Below are 12,312 nucleotides of genomic sequence, written 5' to 3'. Positions count from 1 at the left end.
GTGTCACAGGAATGGTTCAAAACATAGACAGTAAGAAGAGTCAGTTTTCGTGTACTTAAGTCGGCATTGTGCCTTCTGTATGTAATTCCGATGCAATTTCTGTGTTTCATCGTCAATAAGAAGGTCAGAGGGATACAGTAAACCTGTAGTGAAGCATCGGAATCTATTACTAGTGTCACATGAATAGTTCAAAATATAGACAGTAAGAAGAGTCAGTTTTCTTGTACTTAAGTCGGCATTGTGAATTTTGTATTTAATTCCGATGCAATTTCTGTGTTTCATCGTCAATAAGAAGATCAGAGGGATACAGTAAACCTGAAGTGAAGCATCGGAATCTATAACTAGTGTCACAGGAATGGTTCAAAACATAGCAGTAAGAAGATTCGGTTTTCTTGTACTTATGTCGGCATTGTGCCTTTTGTATCTAATTTCGATGCAATTTCTTTGTTTCATCAACAATAGGAAGGTCAGAGGGATACAGTAAACCTGAAGTGAAGCATCGGAATCTATAACTAGTGTCACAGGAATAGTTCAAAACATAGACAGTAAGAAGAGTCAGTTTCCTTGTACTTATGTCGCCATTGTGCCTTTTGTATTTAATTCCGATGCAATTTCTGTGTTTCATCAACAACAAGAAGGTAAGAGGGATACAGTAAACCTGAAGTCAAGCATCGGAATCTATAACTAGCGTCACAGGAATGGTTCAAAACTTTGACAGTAAGAAGAGTCAGTTTTCTTGTACTTAATTCGGCATTGTGCCTTTTGTATTTAATTCCGATGCAATTTCTGTGTTTCATCGTCAATAAGAAGGTCAGAGGGATACAGTGAACCTGAAGTAAAGCAACGGAAGCTATAACTAGTGTCACATGAAAGGTTTAAAATAAAGACAGTAAGAAGAGTCGGTTTCCTTGCACTTAAGTCGGCATTGTGCCTTTTGTATTTAATTCCGATGCAATTTCTGTGTTTCATCGTCAATAAGAAGGTATGAGGGATACAGTAAACCTTAAGTGAAGTATCGGAATCTTTAACTAGTGTCACAGGAATCTTTCAAAACATAGACAGGAAGAAATGTCAGTTTTGTTGTACTTAAGTCGGCGTTGTGCCTTTTGTATTTAATTCCGATGCAATTTCTGTGTTTCATCGTCAATAAGAAGGTCAGAGGGATACAGTGAACGTGAAGTGAAGCATCGGAAACTATAACTAGTGTCACAGGAGTGGTTCAAAACAAAGACAATAAGAAGAGTCAGTCTTCTTGTACTTAAGTCGGCATTATGCCTTTTGAATTTCATTCCGATGCAAATTCTGTGTTTCGTCGTCAATAAGAAGATCCAAGGGATACATTAAGCCTGAAGTGAAGCATCGGAGTCTATAACTAGTTTCACGTGAATGGTTCAAAACATAGACAGTAAGAAGAGTGAGTTTTCTTGTACTTAAGTTGGCATTGTCCCTTTTGTATTTAATTCCGATGCAATTTCTGTGTTTCATCGACAATAGGATCGTCAGATGGTACAGTAAACTTGAAGTGAAGCATCGGAATCTATAACTAGTGTCACTGGAATGGTTCAAAACATAGACAGTAAGAAGAGTCAGTTTTCTTGTACTTAAGTCGGCATTGTGCCTTTTGTATTTAATTCCGATGCAATTTCTGTGTTTCGTGCTCAATAAGAAGGTCCATGTAATACAGTAAACCTGAAGTGAAGCATCGGAATCTATCATTAGTGTCTCATCAATGGTTCAAAACATAGAGAGTTAGAAGAGTCAGTTTTCTTGTACTTAAGTCGGCATTGTGCCTTTTGTGTTTAATTCCGATTCAATTTCTGTGTTTCATCGTCAATAAGAAGGTCAGAGGGATACAGTCAACCTGAAGTGAAGCATCGCAATCTATAACTAGTGTCACAGGAATGGTTCAACACATAGACAGTAAGAAGAGTCAGTTATCTAGTACTTAAGTCGGCATTGTGCCTTTTGTTTTTAATACCGATGCTATTTCTGTGTTTCATCGTCAATAAGAAGGTCAGAGGGATACAGTAAACCGGATGTGAAGCATCGGAATCTATAACTAGTGTCACAGGAATGGTTCAAAACATAGACAGTAAGAAGAGTCAGTTTTCTTGTACTTAAGTCGGCATTGTGCCTTTTGTATTTAATTCCGATGCAATTTCTGTGTTTCGTCGTCAATAAGAAGGTCAGAGGGATACAGTAAACCTGAAGTGAAGCATCGGAATCTATAACTAGTGTCACAGGAATGGTTCAAAACATATCCAGTAAGAAGTGTCAGTTTTCTTGTACTTAAGTCGGCATTGCGCCTTTTGTATTGAATTCCGATGCAATTTCTGTGTTGCATCGTCAATAAGAAGGTCAGAGGGATACAGTAAACCTGAAGTGAAGCATCGGAATTAATAACTAGTGTTACAGGAGTGGATCAAACATAGACAGTAAGAAGAGCCAGTTTTCTTGTACTTAAGTCGGCATTGTGCCTTTTGTATTTAATTCCGATGCAATTTCTGTGTTTCATCGTCAATAAGAGTGTCAGAGGGATACAGAAAACCTGAAGTGAAGCATCGGAATCTATCATTAGTGTCACAAAAATGGTTCAAAACATAGAGAGTTAGAAGAGTCAGTTTTCTTGTACTTAAGTCGGTATTGTGCCTTTTGTATTTAATTCCGATTCAATTTCTGTGTTTCATGGTCAATAAGAAGGTCAGAGGGATACAGTCAACCTGAAGTGAAGCATCGGAATCTATAACTAGTGTCACAGGATTGGTTCAACACATAGACAGTAAGAAGAGACAGTTATCTAGTACTTAAGTCGGTATTGTGCCTTTTGTTTTTAATTCCGATGCTATTTCTGTGTTTCATCGTCAATAAGAAGGTCAGAGGGATACAGTAAACCGGATGTGAAGCATCGGAATCTATAACTAGTGACACAGGAATGGTTCAAAACATAGACAGTAAGAAGAGTCAGTTTTCTTGTACTTAAGTCGGCATTGTGCCTTCTGTATGTAATTCCGATGCAATTTCTGTGTTTCATCGTCAATAAGAAGGTCAGAGGGATACAGTAAACCTGTAGTGAAGCATCGGAATCTATTACTAGTGTCACATGAATTGTTCAAAATATAGACAGTAAGAAGAGTCAGTTTTCTTGTACTTAAGTCGGCAATGTGAATTTTGTATTTAATTCCGATGCAATTTCTGTGTTTCATCGACAATAAGAATATCAGAGGGATACAGTAAACCTGAAGTAAAGCATAGGAATCTATAACTAGTGTCACAGGAATGGTTCAAAACATAGCAGTAAGAAGATTCGGTTTTCTTGTACTTATGTCGGCATTGTGCCTTTTGTATCTAATTTCGATGCAATTTCTTTGTTTCATCAACAATAGGAAGGTCAGAGGGATACAGTAAACCTGAAGTGAAGCATCGGAATCTATAACTAGTGTCACAGGAATAGTTCAAAACATAGACAGTAAGAAGAGTCAGTTTCCTTGTACTTATGTCGCCATTGTGCTTTTTGTATTTAATTCCGATGCAATTTCTGTGTTTCATCAACAACAAGAAGGTCAGAGGGATACAGTAAACCTGAAGTCAAGCATCGGAATCTATAACTAGCGTCACAGGAATGGTTCAAAACTTTGACAGTAAGAAGAGTCAGTTTTCTTGTACTTAATTCGGCATTGTGCCTTTTGTATTTAATTCCGATGCAATTTCTGTGTTTCATCGTCAATAAGCAGGTCAGAGGGATACAGTAAATCTGAAGTGAAGCATCGGAATCTATAACTAGTGTCACATGAATGGTTCAAAACATGGACAGTAAGAAGAGTCAGTTTTCTTGTACTTAAGTCGGCATTGTTTTGTTTTCTATTTAATTCCGATGCAATTTCTATGTTTCATCGTCAATAAGAACGTCAGAGGGATACAGTAAACCTGAAGTGAAGCATCGGAATCTATAACTAGTGTCACAGGAATGGTTCAAAACTTAGACAGTAAGAAGAGTCAGTTTTCTTGAACTTAAGTATTCATTGTGCTTTTTTTTAAATTCAGATGCGATTTCTGTGTTTCATCGTCAATAAGAAGGTCAGAGGGATACTGTAAACCTGAAGTGAAGCATCGGAATCTATAACTAGTGTCACATGAATGGTTCAAAACATAGACAGTAAGAATAGTCAGTTTTCTTGTACTTAAGTCGGCATTGTGCTTTTTGTATTTAATTCCAATGCAATTTCTGTGTTTCATCGTCAATAAGAAGGTCAGAGGGACACTGTAAACCTGAAGTGAAGCATCGGAATCAATATTTAGTGTCACAGGAATGGTTCAAACATAGCCAGTAAGAAGAATCAGTTTTCTTGTACTTAATTCGGCATTGTGCCTTCTCTATTTAATTCCGATGCAATTTCTGTGTTTCATCGTGAATAAGAAGTTCAGAGGGATACAGTAAACCTGAAGTGAAGCATCGGCATCTATAACTAGTGTCACAGGAATGGTTCAAAACATAGACAGTAACAAGAGTCAGTTTTCTTGTACTTAAGTCGGCATTGTTCCTTTTCTATGTAATTCCGATGTAATTTCTAAGTTTAATCGTCAATAAGAAGGTCAGAGGGATTCAGTAAACCTGAAGTGAAGCATCGGAATCTAAAACTACTGTCACAGGAATGGATCAAAACATAGACAGTAAGAAGAGTCAGTTTTCCTGTACTTAAGTCGGCATTGTGCCTTTTGTATTTAATTCCGAAGCAATTTCTGTGATTCATCGTCAATAAGAAGGTCAGAGGGATTTAGTAAACCAGCAGTAAAGCATCGGAAGCTATAACTAGTGTCACATGAATAGTTTAAAACATAGACAGTAAGAAGAGTCAGTTTTCTTGTACTTAAGTCGGCTTTGTGATTTTTGTATTTAATTCCGATGCAATTTCTGTGTTTCATCGTCAATAAGAAGGTCAGAGGGATACAGTAAACCTAAAGTGAAGCATCGGAATCAATAACTAGAGTTACAGGAATCTTTCAAAACATAGACAGTAAGAAGAGTCAGTTTTCTTGTACTTAAGTCGCCGTTGTGCCCTTTGTATTTAATTCCAATGCAATTTCTGTGTTTCATCGTGAATAAGTAGGTCAGAGGGATACAGTTAACCTGAAGTGAAGCATCGGAATCTATAACTAGTGTCACAGGAATGGTTCAAAACAAAGACAGTAAGAAGAGTAAGTTTTCTTGTACTTAAGTAGGCATTGTGCATTTTGTATTTAATTCAGATGCAATTTCAGTGTTTCATCGTCAATAAGAAGGTCAGAGGGATACAGTGAACCTGAAGTAAAGCAACGGAAGCTATAACTAGTGTCACATGAATGGTTTAAAGTAAAGACAGTAAGAAGAGTCGGTTTCCTTTTACTTAGGTCGGCATTGTGCCTTTTGTATTTAATTCCGATGCAATTTCTGTGTTTCATCGTCAATAAGAAGGTATGAGGGATACAGTAAACCTGAAGTGAAGCATCGGAATCTATAACTAGTGTCACAGGAATCTTTCAAAACATAGACAGTAAGAAATGTCAGTTTTGTTGTACTTAAGTCGGCGTTGTGCCTTTTGTATTTAATTCCGATGCAATTTCTGTGTTTCATCGTCAATAAGAAGGTCAGAGGGATACAGTGAACGTGAAGTGAAGCATCGGAAACTATAACTAGTGTCACAGGAAAGGTTCAAAACAAAGACAATAAGAAGAGTCAGTCTTCTTGTACTTAAGTCGGCATTGTGCCTTTTGAATTTCATTCCGATGCAAATTCTGTGTTTCGTCGTCAATAAGAAGATCCAAGGGATACATTAAGCCTGAAGTGAAGCATCGGAATCTATAACTAGTTTCACGTGGATGGTTCAAAACATAGACAGTAAGAAGAGTCAGTTTTCTTGTACTTAAGTTGGCATTGTCCCTTTTGTATTTAATTCCGATGCAATTTCTGTGTTTCATCGACAATAAGATCGTCAGAGGGTACAGTAAACTTGAAGTGAAGCATCGGAATCTATAACTAGTGTCACTGGAATGGTTCAAAACTTAGACAGTAAGAAGAGTCAGTTTTCTTGTACTTAAGTCGGCGTTGTGCCTTTTGTATTTAATTCCGATTCAATTTCTGTGTTTCATCGTCAATAAGAAGGTCAGAGGGACACAGTCAACCTGAAGTGAAGCATCGCAATCTATAACTAGTGTCACAGGAATGGTTCAACACATAGACAGTAAGAAGAGTCAGTTATCTAGTACTTAAGTCGACATTGTGCCTTTTGTTTTTAATTCCGATGCTATTTCTGTGTTTCATCGTCAATAAGAAGGGCAGAGAATTACAGTAAGCCGGATGTGAAGCATCGGAATCTATAACTAGTGTCACAGGAATGGTTCTAAACATAGACAGTAAGAAGAGTCAGTTTTCTTGTACTTAAGTCGGCATTGTGCCTTTTGTATTTAATTCCGATGCAATTTCTGTGTTTCGTCGTCAATAAGAAGGTCAGAGGGATACAGTAAACCTGAAGTGAAGCATCGGAATCTATAACAAGTGACACAGGAGTGGTTCAAAACATATCCAGTAAGAAGAGTCAGTTTTCTTGTACTTAAGTCGGCACTGTGCCTTTTGTATTTAATTCCGATGCAATTTCTGTGTTTCATCGTCAAAATGAGGGTCAGAGGGATACAGTAAACCTGTAGTGAAGCATCGGAATCTATCATTAGTGACACATCAATGGTTCAAAACATAGAGAGTTAGAAGAGTCAGTTTTCTTGTACTTAAGTCGGCATTGTGCCTTTTGTATTTAATTCCGATTCAATTTCTGTGTTTCAAGGTCAATAAGAAGGTCAGAGGGATACAGTCAACCTGAAGTGAATCATCGGAATCTATAACTAGTGTCACAGGAATGGTTCAACACATAGACAGTAAGAAGAGTCAGTTATCTAGTACTTAAGTCGGTATTGTGCCTTTTGTTTTTAATTCCGATGCTATTTCTGTGTTTCATCGTCAATAAGAAGGTCAGAGGGATACAGTAAACCGGATGTGAAGCATCGGAATCTATAACTAGTGTCACAGGAATGGTTCAAAACATAGACAGTTAGAACAGTCAGTTTTCTTGTACTTAAGTCGGCATTGCGCCTTTTGTATTTAATTCCGATGCAATTTCTGTGTTTCATCGACAATAAAAAGGTCAGAGGGATACAGTAAATCTGAAGTGAAGCATCGGAATCTATAACTAGTGTCACAGGAATGGATCAAAACATAGACAGTAAGAAGAGTCAGTTTTCTTGTACTTAAGCCGGCATTGTGCCTTTTGTTTTTTAATTCCGAAGCAATTTCTGTGATTCATCGTCAATAAGAAGGTCAGAGGGATACAGTAAACCACCAGTAAAGCATCGCAAGCTATAAGTAGTGTCAAATGAATGGTTTAAAACATAGACAGTATAAAGAGTCAGTTTTCTTGTACTTAAGTCGGCATTGTGCCTTTTGTATTTAATTCCGATGCAATTTCTGTGTTTCATCGTCAATAAGAAGGTCAGAGGGATACAGTAAACCTGAAGTGAAGCATCGGAATCAATAACTAGTGTCACAGGAATCTTTCAAAACATAGACAGTAAGAAGAGTCAGTTTTCTTGTACTTAAGTCGGCGTTGTGCCTTTTTTATTTAATTCTGATGCAATTTCTGTGTTTCATTGTCAATAAGAAGGTCAGAGGGATACAGTAAACCTGAAGTGAAGCATCGGAATCTATAACTAGTGTCACAGGAATGGTTCAAAACAAAGACAGTAAGAAGAGTCAGCTTTCTTGTACTTAAGTCAGCATTTTGCATTTTGTATTTAATTCCAATGCAATTTCAGTGTCTCATCGTCAATAAGAAGGTCAGAGGGATACAGTGAACCTGAAGTAAAGCATCGGAAGCTATAACTAGTGTCACATGAATGGTTTAAATTATAGACAGTAAGAAGAGTCGGTTTTCCTTGTACTTAAGTCGGCAATGTGGTTTTTGTATTTAATTCCGATGCCATTTCTGTGTTTCATCGTCAATAAGAAGGTCCGAGGGATACAGTAAACCTGAAGTCAAGCATCAGAATCTATAACTAGTGTCACAGGAATGGTTCAAACAAAGACAGTAAGAAGAGTCAGTCTTCTTGTACTTAAGTCGGCATTGTGCCATTTGAATTTAATTCCGATGCAAATTCTGCGTTTCGTCGTCAATAAGAAGGTCCAAGGGATACATTAAACATGAAGTGAAGCATCGGATTCTATAACTAGTGTCACATGAATGGTTCAAAACATAGACAGTAAGAAGAGTCAGTTTTCTTGTACTTAAGTTGGCATTGTCCATCTTGTATTTAATTCCGATGCAATTTCTGTGTTTCATCGTCAATAAGATCGTCAGAGGGTACAGTAAACCTGAAGTGGAGCATCGGAATCTATAACTAGTGTCACTGGAATGGTTCAAAACATAGACAGTAAGAAGAGTCAGTTTTCTTGTACTTAAGTCGGCATTTTGTATTTAATTCCGATGCAATTTCTGTGGTTCATCGTCAATAAGAAGGTCAGAGGGATACAGTAAACCTGAAGTGAAGCATCGGAATCTATAACTAGTGTCACAGGAATGTTTCAAAACATAGCAGTAAGAAGATTCGGTTTTCTTGTACTTATGTCGGCATTGTGCCTTTTGTATTTAATTTCGATGCAATTTCTGTGTTTCATCAACAATAGGAAGGTCAGAGGGATACAGTAAACCTGAAGTGAAGCATCGGAATCTATAACTAGTGTCACAGGAGTGGTTCAAAACTTTGACAGTAAGAAGAGTCAGTTTTCTTGTACTTAATTTGTCATTGTGCGTTTTGTATTTAATTCCAATGCAATTTCTGTGTTTTCATCGTCAATAGAAAGGTAAGAGGTATACAGTAAACCTGAAGTGAAGCATCGGAATCTATAACTAGTGTCACATGAATGGTTCAAAACATAGACAGTAAGAAGAGTCAGTTTTCTTGTACTTAAGTCGGCATTGTTCCTTTTCTATTTAATTCCGATGCAATGTTTCATCGTCAATAAGAAGGTCAGAGGGATACAGTAAACCTGAAGTGAAGCATCGGAATCTATAACTAGTGTCACAGGAATCTTTCAAAACATAGACAGTAAGAAAATTCAGTTTTCTTGTACTTAAGTCGGCGTTGTGCCTTTTGTATTTAATTCCGATGCAATTTCTGTGTTTCATCGTCAATAAGAAGGTCAGAGGGATACAGTAAACCTGAAGTTTATCATCGGAATATATAACTAGTGTCACAGGAATGGTTCAAATCATAGACAGTAAGAAGAGTCAGTTTTCTTGTACTTAAGTCGGCATTGTGCCTTTTGTATTTAAATCCGATGCAATTTTAGTGTTTCATCGTCAATAAGAAGGTCAGAGGGATACAGTAAACCTGAAGTTTATCATCGGAATATATAACTAGTGTCACAGGAATGGTTCAAATCATAGACAGTAAGAAGAGTCAGTTTTCTTGTACTTAAGTCGGCATTGTGCGTTTTGTATTTAATTCCGATGCAATTTCTGTGTTACATCGTCAATAAGAAGGTCAGAGGGATACAGTAAACCTGAAGTGAAGCATCTGAAAATATAACTAGTGTCACAGGAATGGTTCAAACATAGACAGTAAGAAGCGTCAGTTTTCTTGTACTTAAGTCGGCATTGTGTCTTTTGTATTTAATTCCGATGCAATTTCTGTGTTTCTTCGTCAATAAGAAGGTCAGAGGGATACAGTAAACCTGAAGTGAAGCATCGGAATCTATAACTAATGTTACATGAATGGTTCAAACATAGACAGTAAGAAGAGTCAGTTTTCTTGTACATAAGTCGGCATTGTGCCTTTTGTATTTCATTCCGATGCAATCTCTGTGGTACATCGTCAATACGAAGGTCAGAGGGATACAGTAAACCTGAAGTGAAGCATCTGAAAATATAACTAGTGTCACAGGAATGGTTCAAAACATACAGAGTAAGAAGAGTCAGTTTTCTGGTACTTAAGTCGGTATTGTGCCTATTGTATTTAATTCCGACGCAATTTCTGTGTTTCATCGTCAATAAGAAGGTCAGAGCGATACAGTAAACCTGAAGTGATGCATCGGAATCAATATTTAGTGTCACAGGAATGGTTCAAAACATAGACAGTAAGAAGAGTCAGTTTTCTGGTACTTAATTCGGCATTGTGCCTTTTGTATTTAATTCCGATGCAATTTCTGTGTTTCATCGTCAATAAGAAGGTCAGAGGGATACAGTAAACCTGAAGTGAAGCAACAGCAACTATAACTAATGTCACAAGAATGGTTCAAAACATAGACTGTAAGAAGAGTCAGCTTTCTTGTACTTAAGTCGGCATTGTTCCTTTTCTATTTAATTACGATGCAATTTCTATGTTTCATCGTCAATAAGAAGGTCAGAGGGATACAGTAAACCTAAAGTGAAGCATCGGAATCTATAACTAAAGTCACAGGAATGGTTCAAAGCATTGACAATAAGAAGAGTCAGTTTTCTTTTACTTAAGTCGGCATTGTGCTTTTTGTATTTAATTCCGATGCAATTTCTGTGTTTCATCAACAATAAGAAGGTCAGCGGGATACAGTAAACCTGAAGTGAAGCATCGGAATCTATAACTAGTGTCACAGGAATGGTTCAAAACGTAGACAGTATTAAGAGTCAGTTTTCTTAAACTTATGTCGGCAATGTGCCTTTTGTATTTAATTCCGATGCAATTTCTGTGATTCATCGTCAATAAGAATATCAGAGGAATACAGTAAACCTAAAGAGAAGCATCGGAATCTATAACTAGTGTCACAGGAATGGTTCAAAACATAGACAGTAAGAAGAGTCAGTTTTCTTGTACTTAAGTCGTCAATGTGCCATTTGTATTTAATTCCGATGCAATATCTGTGTTTCATCGTCAATAAGAAAGTCAGAGGGATACAGTAAACCAGAAGTGAAGCAGCGGAATCAATAACTAGTGTCACAGGAATGGTTCAGAACATAGACTGTAAGAAGAGTCAGTTTTCTTGTACTTAAGTCGGCATTGTGCCTTTTGTATTTAACTCCGATGCAATTTCTGTGTTTCATCGTCAATAAGAAGGTCAGAGGGATACAGTAAACCTGAAGTGAAGCTTCGGAATCTATAACTAGTGTCACAGGAATGGTTCAAAACATAGTTAGTGAGAAGAGTTCTGTTTTCCTGTACTTAAGTCGGCATTGTGCCTTTTGTATTAAATTCCGATTCAATTTCTGTGTTTCATCGTCAAAGGGGTACAGTAAAACTGAAGTGAAGCATCGGAATCTATAACTAGTGTCACATGCATGGTTCAAACATAGACAGTAAGAAGAGTCAGCTTTCTTGTACATAAGTCGGCATTGTGCCTTTTGGATCTAATTCCGATGCAATTTCTGTGTTTCATCGTCAATAACAAGGTCAGAGGTATACAGTAAACCTGAAGTGAAGCATCGGAAACTATAATTAGAGTCACATGAATGGTTCGAAACATAGAGAGTAAGAAGAGTCCGTTTTCTTGTACTTAAGTCGGCATTGTGCCTTTTGTATTTAATTCCGATGCAATATCTATGTTTCACCGTCAATAAGAAGGTCAGAGGGATACTGTAAACGTGAAGTGAAGCATCGGAATCTATAACTAGTGTCACAGGAATGGTTCAAAACATAGACAGTAAGAAGAGTCAGTTTTCTTGTACTTAAGTCGGCATCGTGCTTTTTGTGTTTAATTCCGTTGCAATTTCTGTATTTCATCGTCAATAAGAAGGTCAGAGGGATACAGTAAACCTGAGGTTAAGCATCGGAATCTATAACTAGTATCACAGGAATTGTTCAAAGCATAGCCAGTAAGAAGAGTCATTTTTCTTGTACTTAAGTCGGCATTGTGCCTTTTGTGTTTAATTACGTTGCAATATCTGTGTTTCATCGTCAATAAGAAGGTCAGAGGGATTCAGTAAACCTGAGGTTAAGCATCGGAATCTATAACTAGTGTCACAGGAATGGTTCAAAACACAGACTGTAAGAAGAGTCAGTTTTCTTGTACTTAAGTCGGCATTGTGCCTTTTGTATTTAACTCCGATGGAATTTCTGTGTTTCTTCGTCAATAAGAAGGTCAGAAGGATACAGTAAACCTGAAGTGAAGCATCGGAATCTATAATTTGTGTCACAGGAATGGTTCAAAACAGAGACAGTAAGAAGAGTTCAGTTTTCCTGTACTTAAGCCGGCATTGTGCCTTTTGTATTTAATTCCGATGCAATTTCTGTGTTTCATCGTCAGAGGGATACAGTAAAACT

This window comes from Schistocerca americana, unplaced genomic scaffold (genome assembly GCF_021461395.2).
Source record: "Schistocerca americana isolate TAMUIC-IGC-003095 unplaced genomic scaffold, iqSchAmer2.1 HiC_scaffold_13, whole genome shotgun sequence".
Lineage (NCBI taxonomy): Eukaryota > Metazoa > Arthropoda > Insecta > Orthoptera > Acrididae > Schistocerca > Schistocerca americana.
Note: the sequence above shows the minus strand (reverse complement) of the source record.